This window comes from Apium graveolens, chromosome 4 (genome assembly GCF_009905375.1).
Source record: "Apium graveolens cultivar Ventura chromosome 4, ASM990537v1, whole genome shotgun sequence".
NCBI lineage: Eukaryota > Viridiplantae > Streptophyta > Magnoliopsida > Apiales > Apiaceae > Apium > Apium graveolens.
Window position 1 is genome coordinate 112,437,715 of NC_133650.1, and position 19,515 is coordinate 112,457,229.

A 19,515-nucleotide genomic window follows, 5' to 3' on the forward strand; every position below is an offset into this window, starting at 1 on the left:
GCAGAAGGAGCCATTAATCATGGGTGATCGTATTGTTCCGGCAGATCCAACTCTTATGGACTTTTCTTGGCTTAAAATTGATGACATTCAGTCAAGCATTCTTCATCCGGCTATCCAAGCTAACACCTTTGAAATCAAGCCGGGCACTATTCAGATGGTGCAGAACTCTGTTTCTTTCGGAGGAGCTGCGAATGAAGACCCCAACATGCACATAAGGAATTTTGTCGAGATCTGCAGTACTTTCAAATATAATGGTGTGACTGATGAGGTTATCAAGCTGAGGCTTTTCCCATTCTCACTGAGGGATAAAGCTAAGGACTGGTTACATTCTGAACCAGCTGGGTCCATCTCTACTTGGCAAGATCTTGCACAAAAGTTTCTGGTGAAGTTTTATCTAATGGCAAAGACTGCTGCTATGAGGAGTGCTCTTACTCAATTTACGCAGCAACCTACAGAATCTATGTGCAAAGCTTGGGAGCGCTACAAGGAAATGTTGAGAAAGTGTCCACATCATGGAATTCCCGATTGGATGGTGATCACTGGTTTCTATAATGGTTTAGGGGCCCAATCTCGAATCATGCTCGATGTAGCAGCTGGCGGCGCCTTGTGGGCCAAAAGCTATACTGAGGCTTATAATCTTATTGAGACTATGGTTGCAAATGAGCATTAAAACCCAACTCAAAGGATGATTCCTGGGAAGGTAGCAGGTATTCTGGAAGTCGATGCAGCCACCGCTATTGCAGCGCAGCTCCAAGCGCTGTCTATGAAGGTCGATTCTCTAGCTACCTATGGAGTCAATCAAATAGCTATGGTCTGTGAGCCTTGTGCAGGTTCTCATGCTACGGATCAGTGTTCTCTTGTTAACGAATCTGTTCAGTATGTGAACAATTATCATCGACAACAGCAGCCTGTGCCAGCTACTTATCATCCTAACAACAGAAATCATCCAAATTTCAGCTGGGGTAATAATCAGAATGCTATTCAGCCACCATATCAGCAAGGTGTGAGTAAACAGTTCAATCCACCTGGATTCCAGCAACCACAGCAGATGCTTAAAGGCAATCATATCCTCAACAGGGAGGTGCAGCTACACCCACTAGTGCTGATTTTGAGGAACTTAAGCTGTTGTGCAAGAGTCAGGCGGTGTCGATCAAGACCTTGGAAAATCAAATCGGTCAAATAGCCAATGCAGTACTCAATCATCAACCTGGCACACTTCCCAGTGACACGGCAGTGCCAGGCAGGAAGGAAGCTAAAGAGCAAGTCAAGGCTATTACCTTAAGGTCTTGGAAAGTTGTTGATGCTGAAAAGGCAAAAGAAGGAGAAGCTGAAGTTGGAGATGAAGAAGCTAAGTAAAAGGAGAAAGCGGCGGAACCAAGGAAGACTACTGTTGAACACACTCTGCCTGAGGGTAATACATGGGAGAAACATCTCTATCCTCCTCCACCTTTCCCTAAGAGATTGCAACAACAAAAGCTGGATAAGTAGTTTGGTAAGTTTCTGGAGGTGTTCAAGAAACTTCACATCAATATACCTTTCGCTGAGGCTCTGGAGCAAATGCCTAGTTATGCGAAGTTTATGAAGAGTATTCTTTCAAGGAAGGTGAAACTGGATGACCTTGAGACCGTTGCTCTAACGGATGAATGTAGTATTGTGCTGCAACAAAAGTTACCTCCAAAGCTTAAAGATCCAGGTAGCTTCACCATTCCTTGCACCATTGGCAATTTGTCTTTTGACAAGTGCCTTTGCGATTTGGGAGCAAGCATAAATCTGATGCCGTTGTCGATCTTTAAAAAGTTGGATTTGCCTGATCCAAAGCCCACCTACATGTCTCTATAATTGGCTGATCGTTCTATTACTTACCCAAGAGGCATAGTGGAGGATGTGCTAGTCAAGGTGGATAAGCTCTTCTTTCCTGCAGACTTTGTTATTCTGGATTTCGAGGAAGATAAGAAGATTCCCATAATCTTGGGAAGACCTTTCTTGGCCACTGGCCGTACCTTGATAGATGTGCAGAAAGGTGAACTTACAATGCGGGTGCAGGATCAGGATGTGACCTTCAATGTATTCAAAGCAATAAAATTCCCTATAGAAGATGAGGAGTGCTTAAAAGTGGATGCGATTGATTCCTCGGTTACTTCAGAACTCGATCATATGCTAATGTCTGATGCATTAGAAAAGGCCTTAGTGGGGGATTTTGACAGTGATGATGAAGATGGCAATGAGCAATTACAATATCTTAATGCTTCTCCCTGGAGGCGAAAGCTGGACATGCCGTTTGAATCTCTTGGTACTTCCGACCTCAAAAATGCTGAAGGAAAGCTCAAACCATCAATTGAGGAGGCACCCACCTTGGAGCTTAAGCCATTACCTGAACACTTGAGGTATGCTTTTTTAGGTGGTGCATCTACATTACCTGTTATTATTGCATCTGACCTTTCAGGTAGTGAGGAGGACAAACTCTTAAGGATTTTGAGAAAATTCAAATCGGCTATTGGATGGACCATAGCAGATATCAAGGGGATCAGCCCTTCATATTGCATGCATAAGATTCTTCTAGAGGAAGGTAGTAAGCCAACTGTTGAGCAACAGCACAGACTTAATCCTATCATGAAAGAGGTGATGAAGAAAGAAATTCTATAGTGGCTGGATGCAGGAATCATTTATCCTATTTCTGACAGTTCTTGGGTGAGCCCCGTGCAATGTGTGCCTAAGAAAGGAGGTATTACTGTGGTAGCAAATGAGAAGAACGAGCTCATCCCCACTCGAACAGTCACAGGATGGAAAGTATGCATGGACTACCGAAAGTTAAACAAGGCCACGAGGAAGGATCACTTCCCTCTTCCGTTTATTGATCAGATGCTTGACAGGTTGGCTGGTCATGAGTATTATTGTCTTCTGGATGGCTACTCGGGGTATAATCAGATTTGTATTGCACCAGAGGATCAAGAAAAGACTACCTTGACATGTCCATTTGGCACGTTTGCATTTCGCAGAGTTTCATTTGGGTTATGTGGTGCACCGGCCACTTTTCAGAGATGTATGATGGCTATATTCTCTGACATGATTGGGAGTAATGTCGAGGTGTTCATGGACGACTTCTCCGTCTTTGGACATTCATATGATGAATGTTTGAATAATCTTCGTGTCGTGCTCAAAAGGTGTGTGGAAACTAATTTGGTGCTCAATTGGGAAAAATGTCATTTTATGGTGCGTGAAGGCATTATTCTTGGGCATAAGGTCTCTAGCAAGGGTCTTGAGGTGGATAAAGCCAAGGTGGGAGTCATTGAAAATCTTCCACACCTATTTCTGTGAAAGGAATCCGTAGTTTTCTTGCTCATGCGGGTTTTTATCGGCGTTTCATCAAGGACTTTTCGAAGATATCTAAGCCGCTGTGCAACTTGCTTGAAAAGGATGTGCCTTTCAAATTTGATGATGAATGCATGACGGCATTCGAGACTCTTAAGAAGAGTTTAATCACTGCACCAGTTATTACAGCACCGGATTGGACAGAGCCCTTTGAGATGATGTGTGATGCGAGTGATTATGCGGTAGGCGCAGTTCTTGGGCAGCGCAAGAATAATCTCTTTCATGTGGTCTACTATGCTAGCAAGACCTTAAATGGGGCCCAAATGAACTACACCACTACTGAGAAGAAGCTCTTGGCTATAGTCTTTGGTTTCGAGAAATTTTGATCTTATCTGCTTGGGACAAAAGTGACAATATTCACTGATCATGCGGCCATTCGCTATTTGGTTTCCAAGAAGGATTCGAAGCCGAGACTCATTCGTTGGGTGCTCTTACTACAGGAATTTGAGTTAGAGATCAAGGATCGAAAAGGTACTGAGAATCAAGTAGCTGACCATCTCTCTAGATTGGAGAATCCCGAGTCTACTTCACATGATAAGACATTGATCAACGAATCTTTTCCGGATGAGCAGTTGTTCGCAGTTCAGGAGGAAGAGCCATGGTTCACAGATATTATGAATTATCTTGTCAGCAATATAATGCCTCCTAATTTGACCACAGCTTAAAATAAGAAGTTTCTGCATGAGGTGAAGTGGTATATGTGGGATGAACCATATTTGTTTAGACAGGGAGCTGACCAGATCATCAGGAGATGTATCCCATTCTGTGAGACGGAGGGGATATTCCGAGACTGCCACTCACAGTTTATGGAGGACACTATGGTGGTGAGAAGACAGCAGCTCGTATCCTGTAAGCAGGTTTTTTCTGGCCTACTTTGTTTAAGGATGCTCATCAGTTTGTTTTAAAGTGTGATCGTTGCCAAAGAGTGGGAAATTTGACGAGAAAGGATGAGATGCCGTTAAATATGATGCTTGAAGTTGAGGTCTTTGATGTTTGGGGAATCGATTTCATGGGGCCTTTTGTCTCATCCTGCAACAAGCAGTACATCTTGCTGGCAGCCGATTATGTCTCAAAATGGGTAGAAATCAAAGCTCTACCAAAAAATGATGCAAAGGCAGTGTTGAATTTTCTTCATAAGCAGATTTTCACAAGGTTTGGAATGCCACGAGTAATCATAAGTGATGAAGGGTCGCATTTCTGCTACCGTAAGTTCACTTCAATGATGCAGCGTTATAATGTGAATCATCGAGTTGCTACTGCCTATCATCCGCGAACAAATGGTCAAGCGGAAGTGTCTAACAGAGAGATCAAGCGCATTCTAGAGAAGGTTGTTTATCCGTCAAGGAAGGATTGGTCTTTAAAGCTCGATGAAGCTGTTTGGGCTTACAGAACAGCATACAAAACTCCACTTGGTATGTCCCCGTTTCAACTGGTGTATGGTAAGGGATGTCATTTACCTGCGGAGCTTGAGCATAAGGCCTATTGGGCGTTGAAAAAGTTGAACCTGGATCTAGATGCAGCTGGAAAGAAGCGAATGCTTCAGCTTAATGAACTTGATGAATTTCGACTCCAAGCGTACGAGAACAACAAAATGTACAAGGTAAAGGTGAAAAGGTGGCACGATAGGAAGCTACATCCTAAGTTATTCGTGCCGGGGCAACAAGTTCTCTTATTCAACTCTCGTCTCCGACTTTTTCCTGGGAAGTTGAAATCAAGGTGGTCTGGACCTTTTATTGTCAAAACTGTGTTTCCACATGGAGCGGTGGAGATTTTTGAGAATGATCCGGACCAAGCATTCAAGGTTAATGGTCAGCGTTTGAAGCACTACTATGGGGACACGGCAAACCGAGAAGTGGTTAGTGCCGTTTTATTGTCAACTTGAGGAAGGTACGCAACGTCAAGCTAATGACGAAATAGAAGCGCTTCGTGGGAGGCAACCCATGATTTGTTGTTACAGGAACCCTTAGAAGTTAATAACCTATCCAAAACCACAAAAAAATCAGAAAAAACCGGGCTAAATTTTTTTTTTCCAGTAGCCTCCTGAGCGCCCGCTCAGCTCTGCTTAGCGACCGCTCAGGGGTCGGCTGGGAGAAAAAAAAATTAGTTCAATAAAAATCCAAAAAAAAATCAGAAAAAAAAACAAAATACAGCCCATAAACCCACGACCTATTCCCCATTATTCCATGATTTCAACCCTTGAACCCACTCCTAATCAAATTCTGCCCTAATCCATACCCTATATATACATACACCTATCCCATATATCTCCCATACACTTTCTACACTTCAACTCTCTCCCAAACACAAAAACACAAATCTCAAGCACTTTTATTCAGATTCGATGGCACCCAAGAGAGCAAGGACTATTGATAGCAGCATCACTGTCCCTACTGCTGATTCTTCGAAGGGTACTGCTGCGAGGCCTCGTTTGAATGATAGGGCTGCTGAGGAGGAGTACACTAGGCTTCTGAGGAAGCCGATTCTGAAGGAGAGGGGATTTTTACCATCGGGGAGGGATGGTGAGTTGTTGCCTATGATTGCTGAGAAGGGGTGGATAGCTTTTTGTGAGTCGCCTGAAGCAGTGCCGATGAGCGTGGTTCGCGAGTTTTATGCGAACGCGAAGGCCGAAAAGAATGGGTATTCTGTGGTCCGGGGGATGATGGTTGATTATCACCCAGCGGCGATTCGTCGTGTGATTGGGCAGAGACAGAGGAAGCCCACGGAGGAGAACTGGAATGAGAAGACTGCTGAGGATTTTGACTTGGATTTGATTTGTGCTACTCTCTGTAGGTCGGGCAGAGTATGGACTTTCAAGACTGGAACTAATGAGTATCGTCACTTTTCGGCGATCGCAATGAACAGGTATGCCCGTGCATGAAATGCGTTTATTTATGCTAATATTATGCCTTCTTCGCATGCACATGAGGTCACAGTTGAGAGCACAGTTGTTGTGGGGAATTTTGAATGAGGAGTACTATGTAGACCTTGGTGAGTTCATCTACCAAGGAATTCTGAAGTTTTTGAGGGGAGTTAAGCACATGAACATCCCTTATGCATCCACGATTACTCAGATTTGCCGAGTGGTGGGAGTTCAGTGGCCGTCTCATGAGCAGTTGCAGTTGCCGGCCGCTCCTATTGATTCCGGGACTCTGAATGTGATGCAGGAGTGGACCGGTGGTGAGCCCGAGGAGCATGGGCTGGGTTATCGTCTTCCAGGAGGGCGTCCAGCACGAGGTGCTACTATGGCGAGGCCAAGCGTGATGAGGCTAGTTCTTCTAGAGCTCATGAGGCTGCTGGGATGGCTGATGCCCAGTATAGGAGGCTGTCACGGAGGATGGATGCTATGTACGAGACGCAGAGCAGGTTTGCTCAGGAGCTCACCCTTGCGCTAGGGACCGCTTTTCGAGGCCTTGGAGATGACATCCAGTGGCCAGTTTTTGGTGAGGACTCTGCATATCCGCCTCCTGATACACCACCCACTGAGGGTGATGATAATGATGATCTCTCCGAGTAGGTATACCCTGTATTCCTTTTTACTACCTTCACTGGCGACAGTGAAGATTTTAAGTTTGGGGGTGGTAGTTAAGTAATATTTTGTGTGTGTGTCATATAGTTACATATTCATGATAGTTTAGTTCATATAATTGCATAATTTTTGCCATATAGTTTTTTTTTATTTATAGCTTTACTTGTTTATCATGTCATGTAGCTCATGCATATGCCATGATCCCTTTTGCGATGATTTGTCGACTGATTTGTGATGTTGATGCAAGTGTAGTGATAGCATTAAAGTGATGTTGAGTCCTGTAGGTTGATATGCATGCTAGAAACACTTGTATTTTCACTAAGTCTTAGAGAATGCCTAAGGACTAGATTGTTGTTATGGTCTGATTATTTTCGAGGATAATCTATTTATTATGCTTAGAATTTTATAATAGGTTCTTAGTGATAAAGGCATGAAAAGAAAAAAAAATGTAGTAAAAAATGGAATTCGTTGCTAATTGTGGCTAGGCGTCAAATGGCTAGTAGCCGGCTCGTATGTTTGTGCGAGTAGTTTAGGGTTGAGCAAGATGGAGCGAAACGCACTTGCTCAGAAATTTTGAAAAAAAAAGAGAAAAAAAGGAAGAAAAGAAAAAAAAAGAAAAAAAAGAAAGATAAAGAGTTAATGCATAATTGATCATGAGTGGGCTCTTTGGTATTCGAGTTATTAAGTTCTTAGGGGACTTTGTGCCTAGTGACCTAAGACTTTTAGAGTCTGGGATCCGTTAACCTAACGCTCGCTACATGGATACCATTGTATAAGTCTTTTGTGGACCTCACTCATTGCACGGTCAAATAAGCATTATTGTTATGAATAAAAAGCATGATTCCGTAATAAGCTCCAGGATTCTTGTAGTGTTATAAGTCACTTTGTGCCTAGAATTTTTATTCTTTGTATAATCATGTGATTGCCTTGATGATAGTTGAGTCATAATAATTGATCTAGTTCCGAAGTATATCTGTTAAGCATCTGCACACACCACGTTTCTGGCTGTATGTTAGTTTGCATAATTTGATTGATCTTTAGTCGCTTAATTGCATTTGTCGTAAGTTGGTTGGTTTGGTCGTAGTAAGGGGGATCGCTGCATTTCATATAGATTGCATTCATGCATGTTTTTATTTTGTTTTTGAGTCTGTGACGCTTGAGGACAAGCATCGATTTAAGTTTGGGGGTGTGATAAGTGGCATTTTATACCACTTAAAACATCTTATAATAGCTTAATTTGGTGTCTTGAAATCAAGTATTTTGTGTATTTGATGCGTTTTTCTAGTGTTTGTGCATTTCAGGGTATTAGTGGCATTTCGGGGGAGAATTTATCAAAAAAAATAAGCCTTGGCATGTGTCTAGCATTGCAAGAGCGAAGAGAGGAGCAGATTACAGCGAAGATTCGGAGCAAAAACAGACCATTTTCCAGTAGGGGTCTGAGCGCCCGCTCAGCTATGCTGAGCGGTCGTGAAGGAAGCTGAGCGCCCGCTCAGTTATGCTGAGCGGCCGCGCAGGAACGGAAAATCAGATTTATTATTTTAGACTCCTATTTCTGTTTGGCTTCGAACTTCTGAGTAATCTGAGTTTTATGGGACTCCTATATAAGTAGATTTCAGAGATGTTTCACGTGTGTTGGATCGTTGTATTAATCAAGGAGCGAAGGAGATAAGGAAGAAGACCGTTTTAGCACACCGCAACGAAGAGGAAGCATATTTTCTTGTGATTCTTTATTTCGTTGTAATGTTGGATGCTAGTTTTCTTTGCTTTGAACCTATTTACTCTTGTGACGTACTCTGGTTTAATATAATTAGTTTAGTTATTATTCTTTTGTGTTTATTTATCATGTTTTCATATGAACCCATGATGACGATAAGTGCTAGCATGGGCTAATGGTGATCATGGGGTCGTAATGGATTTACTATGGAATTCTTTAGTTAGTTGTTTAATACCTTAGTGTGTGATGATTGTATGATATCTAGTATTGGTTGTGCGTATTCGTCTTATGTGCGTCGCGAACATTTAAGATAGGGTGTTAATCTCTTGTGAAGCGACGGTGGATCTCGAGATTTAGAACTTGCCATGCTAGCATAGGTTCATGTACGAGTCTGCATGATTAGTGGGTAACTCTAACCATTTTATTCGCCCTGTGTAATCAAAAGGAATAACTTGTTCTTAAATCATTATGTTGTCAATTTCTGTAGACATATAGGGACTCAACATAATTGATGCATATTCAACTTCTATCTTAATTGTGGATGTTTGGTAGAATGGTATTAGTACAATGAAAGTTGGCTTTTATCAGTTTCGTGTTATTCGATTAATATCATCATTGTTGCATGCTAAGGGTAATAACAATGACTATTGAAGGAAGTAGTAATGAAGTTTTGATCTCATGAGTATTTTAATATTGTTAATTCGAAGTGTTAATTAAGTGATTAATTTTAGTAGTTAATTGTAGTTAATAATTAGTTACTTAAATCTAAGTGTTATTGTCTTAACATTGAGAAGTAATCATACATTGGTGAGTGAGTTTAATTGAACATAATTAGTCTGAGTCTCTGTGGGAACGAACTAGAAAGTATTCTATATTACTTGCGAACGCGTATACTTGCGTGAATATTAGCGCGTGTTTTCGCCCTAAGAAAATATCCTAAACCCGAGCATGTGTAACAATTCCCTTAACTTCCAATCATGCAATGACTTATTTCCAGAATAGCTCTGCAACTTCTCTCTCTCTACACCATCCCAAACATACTCACTAACGTGATATCGATTATCCCAAATAACGTTATGCGCGTTCGGACCCGACAACATATTCCCAAATTCATCAAAATTAGCCATACCTAAATATATTGTAAAAAGAATTCATCAATCACCACGCGTTGAACAATATTTTTTGATTTAAAATAATAAATTCAAACACCACGTACACAATAAAAACAATCACCACGTACACAATCAAACCAACAAAATATTCGAATTAAATAATAACAATAACCTCGAATTTAAATACCATCAAAAGACAAATACATTCAAATTAAATACCCATAAATTTGAATTAAATAATTATAAATTCAAATTTTATTTGGTTGAACATGATTGAATCATTTTTAACATATGGAGAAATTATAACATTATTTAAGAAATTATAACATTCTGACTTAAATAATAACATTTTGAATTTCACATAACAAATTGAATTCTTTTATTTATTAATTTTTGCAAACTTAAGCATGAAGGCCATGGAGAAAAATTGATTATGAATAACAAGGATTCAACAATGACATTCGCAAGTCATACATTCATTCGAATTATAACCCTAAATTCATAATTATAAATTTGAATTTAACACTAAAAATTGAAAAACTTGAATTTAATTTCATATCAAAAAATATAACCAATCAAATAAATAATTCAAAATTATTAACCCTAAAAAATCTAAAAATTTGAATTTAAAATTAACCCTCAAAATCATACGTTAATTAATCCTAAAAATTTGAATACTAAACTTAATTATACAGAAAATCATATCTAAAATTCAAACAATAACAACAACAAAAGTACAAAAAATCATATCAATAAAATAGAAAATTACAAAAAATAAAGGATTGATAATTATAAGGAAAAGGGGATCGATTATATACCGTAATTAGGAAAGGGGAACGATTCAAATCTCGATTATGGGTCCACTATCCTCCCCGATTCAATCTCCCTCTACTTGTTGTGTTTGTTGCGGTTGTTTCACTCCTATGTACGTCTGTGTTTATTATTTGTGTGTTTTTGTTTGTGTTCAGTGAGTGTTTGCTAGGGATTACATAAAAAATTACCGACCCCGACCGCTGAAATTGTCCACGGTCCGTGGGCAAGGGGTATTTTGGTAATTACACTGTACCGGGGACAATTTCCGTGGTCCCCTTCATGTTATTTTTAATTCCATCCGTAGGATCCACCATCCAACGGTGGAAAAATTGTTTATTATCTACCGATCTACAACAACCATTTGTTGTAGACTGGCCCCCTTATGTGTTAACTACCTTTTATTTGGTCAATCAGTTTACCAGCTAGTGATGATGAGTTTATAATAGGAGTCTGGTCTTTTGTTGGCCGGGCAACTTGAACATAACAACATTAGCCCCCTATTCTGCCTAAGGAAATCACATGGTATACTTTACAGAAGCTAGGAGGTACTAATACTCGTGTGCATTTAAAATATGAGATTTCCTGTTAATTTGAATTGTCTTTTCTTTTCGTAATAGATTGTTGAATGGGACAGGGTCTCTCTTTAGGTCTTATAATTATTTGATAAGTTTTGGTCAAAATTTTAGACAAAATAGGTAATGAAATGTTAAAAGTTAACAACATTGATATAAATAGAAAATACATTCTAAAAATACATTATATGTCAGATTAATTACACTTTGGCTTCTTGTTCAAAGCTTAGTATAGACTAAGCTCATAGCAGACTCAAGACGGCTCAAGTAGTCAAGGCCCACTATCAAAGGTCGTCAAGGTTCACGAACATGAGCTGCTTATGGGCTAGGACTGATACGGCTAAAAGAGCAGAGGCATGTGTCCAAAATGAACACACATTCCTATAAGGAAGGATCTGGAATTCCTTCCATTATAGGAGTCCTAATTACCATCTAAGTAGGAGACTTGTCCGCCAAGTCTCTCAACACAGGTCTAAAATAAATTATCAAATTATCACATAAGTAAAGTAAGCACAAATGAACCAAATAACAGTTTATATTGATCTTTAATAAACTGTTACAAAACTCTCTCAAGAACAATATTCTTAAGAGCTGTTAGGTTATAGAATACTCGAGTTGTGCTCTTTACAAAGTGTTAACCTAATTTGTGTTTATATATCACACAACTACAATCAATCTCTATCAATTACAAGATATGTTACAGTATAATTTGTCTACTTTCTATACATATCTATTTAGCAAAGGGTCGAACGCTCGAGGAACACTTGGGTGGATGAGTTACTGCCTAGACTATGGGCATAACATACCACCTGCAAAGTAACAACTAAAGCTACCCCATTTATGCAAGCTTATGGAGCCAAGGCTGTATTACCCCTTGAGATCACCCATGGATCACCTAGGGTCGAAGCTTATGAACCAGAAATAAATGAAGAAGGTATAAGGCTCTCTCTCGATCTTATTGAAGAGGTCAGAGATGAGGCCAACGCCCACAATGCAGAGCATCAACGAAGAGCCTCCCTCTATTACAATAGAAGGGTTAAAGAAAGGTTCTTTTTATTTAGCAAAAAAAAAGATTCTTTCAGCAAGGAGACTTGGTTTTAAGAAAGATTGAGGCATCGGGAGTCGGGGAGAGAGGAAATCTAGCCCCTAACTAGGAAGGGCCTTATAAGGTCAGGAAGACGTTAGGATGAGGATCTACAAGTTAGAGACCCTGAACGGTGATGAAGTTCCCCGCACTTGGCACGCTTCAAACCTGAAGGTTTATTATGTTTAGGACATTCGTTACATGTTCCTATTACTTAGTATTAAGTATATGAATAAGGTCGACGAAACCATCTTATGTAAGAGTTTAACCCGTTTTCTCAGAGATATTATGTATTTATGCAAGTTTATTTCTATCATCTTATCTACCAATTTATTTAAGTACGAGCATCTAAAGAATATAAGTCCCGAAGGACCAATTACCGAAAATAAAAGACAAGTATGAAATAAAACCAAATAAAATGCATAAATAAAGATCCCAAAGGATCACAAGTTAAGTCCCGAAGGAAAAATAGGTTACAAACCGATATAGTTCAAATAAACAAGTTCTGAAAATAAAGCCACATGTGGCGACCAAAGCCACGCAAGGCTATCACAATCACTCCTTAGAAGAGTCTTCCTCCTCGTTATTCCCCGCTTCCTGGGCATCCTCATCCTCTTCCTCATCCGAAAATGCCTCAGAGGAGGAGCCGCTTTACCCTGGAACCGGCTCCTTGATTTTTCCGTAGAGGGCTACTTTAGAGCTGGGACTTCCTGAAGGGGCCTTACACCTGGAACCAGAACCCCTATGCCGACCTTTAAATCCGGGTGTAATAACCCCAATTTTTGGAATTTTTGAAACCCTTATGAATAATGATTTTGCTGATTATGCTGAATAAGAAAACTTTTCATACCACACTATGTAAGGGTTCTTTTATTGATCTTCTGAGATATTATTAGTACCCTATGTGGTATATAAGTGTATGTAAAGATCGTCAGAATCCAAATCCGAACACTTTAATTTTTCCCGAAAATCCACCAGATACTGAAAGAATTGAGTATAAGGTAACAGGATAAAAAGGATTTAAATTCAAGGATTATAAGAGAGGATCATAAAAGGAATATAATGAATTGAGAAAGGTTAAGGGAACCCAAGTAATTAGATTCCGGGTATGATCCCTCAAACGATAAACAAGAACGAAAGTTAAGCGAACCGTATAACAGATCAGCGGTCATTAGCCAAGTAATTAGGAATTAATCAAAGAGGTTAATGATGATGATGTCATCACACCAACAAGAAGAGGACAAGTGTGGGAGGATGACATAGGAAGATGACATAAGCATGACCAAAAGAGAAGGAAGTGTTGGTTGATTATAAACCACACAAATTTCACCATGGTTACAAAGTAATTAATCAAAAAAAAAGCAACCAACCAAGGCAAGGCAAAACAAATCACAAAAACACAATTTGACTCCCATTTTCTTCAAGAAGCTCTCGGCTTCTTTCTTAAGAAATGGGAAGTCCAAGCTCCACCACTTGCTAATTTACAAGGTAATTATCCTAGCTTCTCCTAGTTAAGTTACATACTTCCTAGGAATCTTAGCTTCAAAATCCTTTCCTAGCATTTCCTATAAATCATTGAAGAAGATGGTGAATAGTACTTTCTTGAATTTAATTTTTATGTTCTTGATTTCTTTGAAAGATCAAGCTTGTAGGAGGTTAGATCAAGGCTTCTTAAGGCTTCCTAGCTACTCTAATCACTCCAAGGAAGGTATAACCCCTCCAAACCCTAACTTTACTTTGAGTATTAGGTTTGGCTTTGTTTGTTATGGTTCATGAGAGGCATGGTTATTGTGTATTTAGAGATTGGTTGGTTTTGTGATGTTTTTGGAATGGTAAATCTTGGTAATTAGTTAATGAACTTAAGTAAGCTTTTAGTTCATGATTGAGAAGTAGTATAAAGTGGAAACCTTGAGATGTTGGGGCTGTTGTAGTAGTATATGGATGAAGTTTGGTTGTAACAATGATTGTGGGTTGATTGTGGATTGATTTGGACTTGTACAAATTTGGTAATCGCGTAAACATAGCCGTCGTAATGCCCGATTTACCTTATACTGCTTTTGTTCTTAACATCAGGACCCGTGAACTCACTGTTAGGTTTTGACCATTGCCATGAATAGATAGTTCATGTTACGAGCTTCGTTTTGATATATGGTACGCTTGAATCCGATGGACGGTTTAGGAGAAACGACCGTTTTAAGTAACAGCGTTTCGCGACCGAACCATTACCCCTCGCCTTACTTTGAAACCTTGGTTAAGGCCCTTAAATGACTAACTGGAGTATGAAACATTTATTTAAAGTGGATTAGGCAGTTGGTAGGGTATTCGGGAAAGAATTGCCTTAAAATTCTTAATGGTTAATTTATTAAAAATGGTGGAGCCGAGGGTACTCGAGCGACTTAAGTGAATCATTAAGTGACCATAAGCGAACATTAGAGTCTAATTGGTTAAAGCCTAGTTTCTTAAGCGACCGGGGTTTAATTCCGACTTATGTTGTTGTTCATAGGTTATCAGACCCACTCTAACCTTAAGTCTATCCGGGAATACTCAGGCAAGTTTTATACCCGTTATACTGTTGTTGTGATGTAAATATATGTATATGCATTATCTTGTGATAAGTGCATGATTGTTATTAGCAAATTTTGCGATATATTGGAGCATGCTGATATGGTATATATGCATGTCTGTTTCGTAATCTTGATATCTAATTATTGATTCAAATGCTTATAAGTTGCATAATACCTATGCTAGAGATAAGCAGTAGTTGCGTATACCCTTAATATAGGGGACCCAAAGGTGAACATTTTTCTAAACCGGAATCGATGTTCCCGAGTATAATATATATATATATATATTTTCATATATATATGGATATAGTTTTCAAAACTATTAATCGAATAAGGTTTATTCGATAACTTTATTTTATTCAATGAATATTATTAGTTAAATATTCATTCGAGGACTTATGACTCCGTTTATTTTATTTATTGAATATTATTTTAAATATTCATTTAAGGAATTATGACTCCGCTTATTTATTAAATAATATTCTCTATTTTATTAAAGAATAGTGTTTCGATAATCAAACTTATTTTCGATTATTCAAATAAAGATCATACTTTCGTATAAGTATATCTTTGGATATTAATTATTCAATTCAAGTATGAGTTTTAAAACTTCTACTTTAATTATTTTTATAAAGATTATCCTTATGGGAATATTATTTAAATAATAATATTCAGATATTTTCTAATATATCGGGACTGATTTATTTCATTAAATCAGCATTACTCCAAACATTCTTAAAAATGTTTTTGAGTCTTCAAAATGATTTTTAAAAGATTAGAGCGGATCCCAAAACTCATTTTTATATTTAATATCTTCCTTTTGAAGGGGATTTAAATACTCGCTCAAAACCTGGGGGGGTCCGGCTCAGTGCTGTATTTTACATTCGCAACGAGATTGCTGTTTTGAGAAAACATCTTGATTACTTGCCCATCGTTCGGGAAGTAAGTTCATCTATTTGAGTCGGCATAAGCAACATGGGCTAAGTGGGCGTCCATGAAAGTGTAAGTGGCTCAGTGGGAGTCCATCAAATGCGTAAGTGGCTGAGTGGCAGTCCAGCATAAGGTCCTATTGTGGCCAGGGTGATGACCAGTGGGGAATTCGTCCATCTACTAGTAGAAAAGGTTACTTATTGGTATCTTTGCCTGATCAGCAAGATATCGGGTTTATGCCAAAATTCTTTTCTTTCCAAATTCATTGGATATTGCAACTCTGTTCATACTTTACATGATAGAGGTTTTCAGGAAATGTATGAGAGGTATATATGGATAATATATATATATATCGGGACTTAATGAAGTATCTCGTAACTTCATTTCATTCAATAATATTTCAAAGATTGAATCTATTCAACTCTTATCTTGTAGTCTCATCTGTGTGATGAACTTTTGAAACTAATTATAACTTGAACGGTGGTAGTTCAAGTAGTATTCGGAAAAGATATAAGTATATTGGAGTATCTTGTAACTTCTCTTTTCAACTTATATCGAGTAAATGATTATCTTATGCATGACAAAGATTTTCAGAAAAACGTTGAGACAAGGTTAGATATATGAGATCACCTTGCAACGATATTTTATACAGTTATGAACTGGAACTCTGTGTATATTATACATGTCAGAGGATTTCAAAGATTGTGAAAAGTATATATGTATGTATATACTGAATATTTTGCGACTAGGTCACGTTAAGATATCAAACTTGGTTCATTTTTACTTGACCAAGACTTTCATGAGTACTATGAGAATTCTCATATATTGTTGATTATTATACATATTATTTCGGTGGGCTTGTTGCTCACCCTTGCTTTCTTCTTTCATCACACAACAACAGATAGACAAGAGCGACAGGACCAAGCTCCCAATTCGTGAGCGGATAGGAAACGTTCTGCAGTTTCCTGTAGGCGTTGATGCCGTTGTAGCTGAGGTAGAAACTACCAATTGGCTAGGCTTTTAACTTTTGATGTACCAGACTTATGTATACTTATGAATTGTAACAATGGCAAAGAATATGTAAATTTATTCAGAAACCCTTTTAAGGTGTAATGGTTTATAATTGTGGAATAAAATGACTTGTGTTATTTTTGGATATTCATCTTTGAGACTATAACTTGTGGTGTGTGTATATTGTGGGGTCACAGTACGCAGTAGATGATTGTTTATTAAGAATTATGTGTTATTAAGGGAAATGGAACTCGTGACAACCCGGATCCCCGACCCCGGATTTGGGGGTGTTACACCGGGGGTCTGGATTTGACTTCACCACACAAAAACACTTTTGAAATGCTTTTGAAAAGCTGAATATTTGAAAGATAATAAAAATCAAAGAATTTAAAACCTGGAACTTTAGTAAAAGATTTAAAAGAAAATAATTTAATCCCCTAAAAACAGGATCATATACAGGTTACAACATTGAAATTAGAATCAACCACTATTGTTAATAAAAAACATCTTTGCAATCTCAAGTCATCTTCGATAAGAAGAATCACTGCTACTTTATTTACAACCCTGATTTACAACTGAATCTCAATAAAAAACTTTAACTCGGACCTTGCTTATCATTCTCCTTGGATACCTTCTTTGACCTCTGGATAACTTAACCACGCATGCTCTTCGCCTAGCCTCAGCCTTAAATGCTATCGAACTCGAGCAACTCATCTTTAAGCATTTCGGAAATAGTTATAAGAAAAGCAAGGGTGAGAATTAATGCTCAGCAAGTACCAATATAGCAACAACAATCTGAAATAGTTTATCAAGAGTTCACAAGCTTAAGGTAGTATATAAAAAGATTCATCAATCTTTGCATCAATGGAAAACTGAGAAATTCAATCATTCAAAGGAATTATTAAATTGGACTTATCTCATTTTAACTAAAACCAAAGGTTAGGCTGTTGATCAGTTACAAACTAACCCCGAACATGGCACACAGCCCTGTTCTCTATACTAGATCCAAGGCACACGTTGGCATACATTTGACCACGAATCTGGTCCACATATTTAATAAAAATAATCCAATTCTAATAATTCAATTCAATAAAGATATTCATTTCCATAAACAGAATCATGATCAACCGTTATAAAACATTTTAACTAAAAATAACATTTGTATTTGATGATCAAATCATATGCGACAAGAATTTCAACCTTGTAATAATAAAGGTTTGGTATTCATAAAACGAAATCAGGTATATAAGGATATGTATTCATTGAATGAAAGGTATTCGGCAATTTGGAAGTGACATCGCATCGCAGGGTATGTATTCATAGGATAGGATAAAGTGTTTGGCTTTTCAGAACTCAAAGGTAGAAAGAGCTAATGGGTTTTATTCTCAAAAGTAAAGGTTTATTAGATCTAGTTCACAATATAAATATAATACCGTAATTTTGAAAGAAACATCACAATCTATGCAACATATATGAGAAAGGAATTCATGAAACTTGCCATAAATTCGGCTCCAAACTCACATCACAATCTCATCTTTTCAATTCCATAATCTATGCATCTCATAACTCATAGATATCCTTTGACTATACTCTATCCACCGCACATCGTTGCTTTCACGACATATTCCTTATTCGCTTTGTGACACCATTTGACCTTCTGTACATTTTTGACATTACATGTCTTGTCCAGATCCTTTACAAGAATAATACAATATTATAATTACTAAACATACTATCGACTTTAACTTATAACTATCAATCCTCGTATCTATACCCCCTTCGCATATACATATCACGTATGTCGATAAATACTTAGCACGTAATCAAAACTCAACTCATGAAACTCTAAACTTATCAAATATCACTTTGCACATAATCATGCTCTGACTCTTATCATATACTGAAATTATTCTAAGTACAATTATTCTATAAATCAATACGAGTACATATCATGTCGAAAATCTGACATTTTCTTTTCTATTTATTAGACTATCCCCCTGTTATTCATTTTCAATCATCAATCAATCAATCAAACTGAATTCTAATATCAATCTGGACAATACATTATGTTACTCAATTCACTTATCACGTTCTTAACACAAGAAATAAACGTATACTGTACAAACTCGTCAATTAGTACATAATTAGATTACATATAATCATATTATGCATATCCAATTACATGTACTCATATTTCTGACTCAATCATTTTATTAAAAAATATTAAAATAGGAAATATAAGCTTCTAATCACTTTTCGTATCGTCTGAATCCGAATTACGGATCATAAGATACGATTAAACCCGTTTTTTGACACTCTTATCTGCACATAATTCATACAACATGTAAACACTTATTACACGTATCACATAATTCATATAACATATGACTCAGTTTATCACAACATTTGACTCGGTACGTTTAAAACTGAAATTGAGTCGAAATACAATTCTTTTGATATTTACGCGACTCTGAAACGTTTACAAAATCAAGCAACCTTTCAAAATGAAAGATTTTATGTCTTGAAAGTATTTTTAATAGAAGTAGAATATTTTTCTGAGTCTAAATACGTTCGTTTTGTATTAAACGGATGAACGGTCTATTTATTACGAATAAAATGAGAATAATTCAATTAATAATAATATTAATTGAATTTTAAATACCTTTATATAATTTTTGAAGCTCAAATAGATTTTTAAATCATTATTTGTCTTAATTATAAATAACTACATTTTATTTAACCATTTACAAATTTAATTAATTAATTAAATGAATTATCAATTAATTAAATTAATAAATATATAACTAAAATAATTATAAA

The 19,515-nt window shown here is 37.5% G+C and overlaps 1 non-coding gene across 1 annotated transcript; it reads right to left on the reverse strand.

The window, feature by feature from the left end:
* Positions 1-412: 412 nt before the first annotated feature.
* On the reverse strand, positions 413-519 carry LOC141722421 (small nucleolar RNA R71). The gene has a single exon (XR_012575441.1). It is a non-coding gene; the product is annotated as a small nucleolar RNA R71 (small nucleolar RNA).
* Between the last annotated feature and the right edge of the window lie 18,996 nt (positions 520-19,515).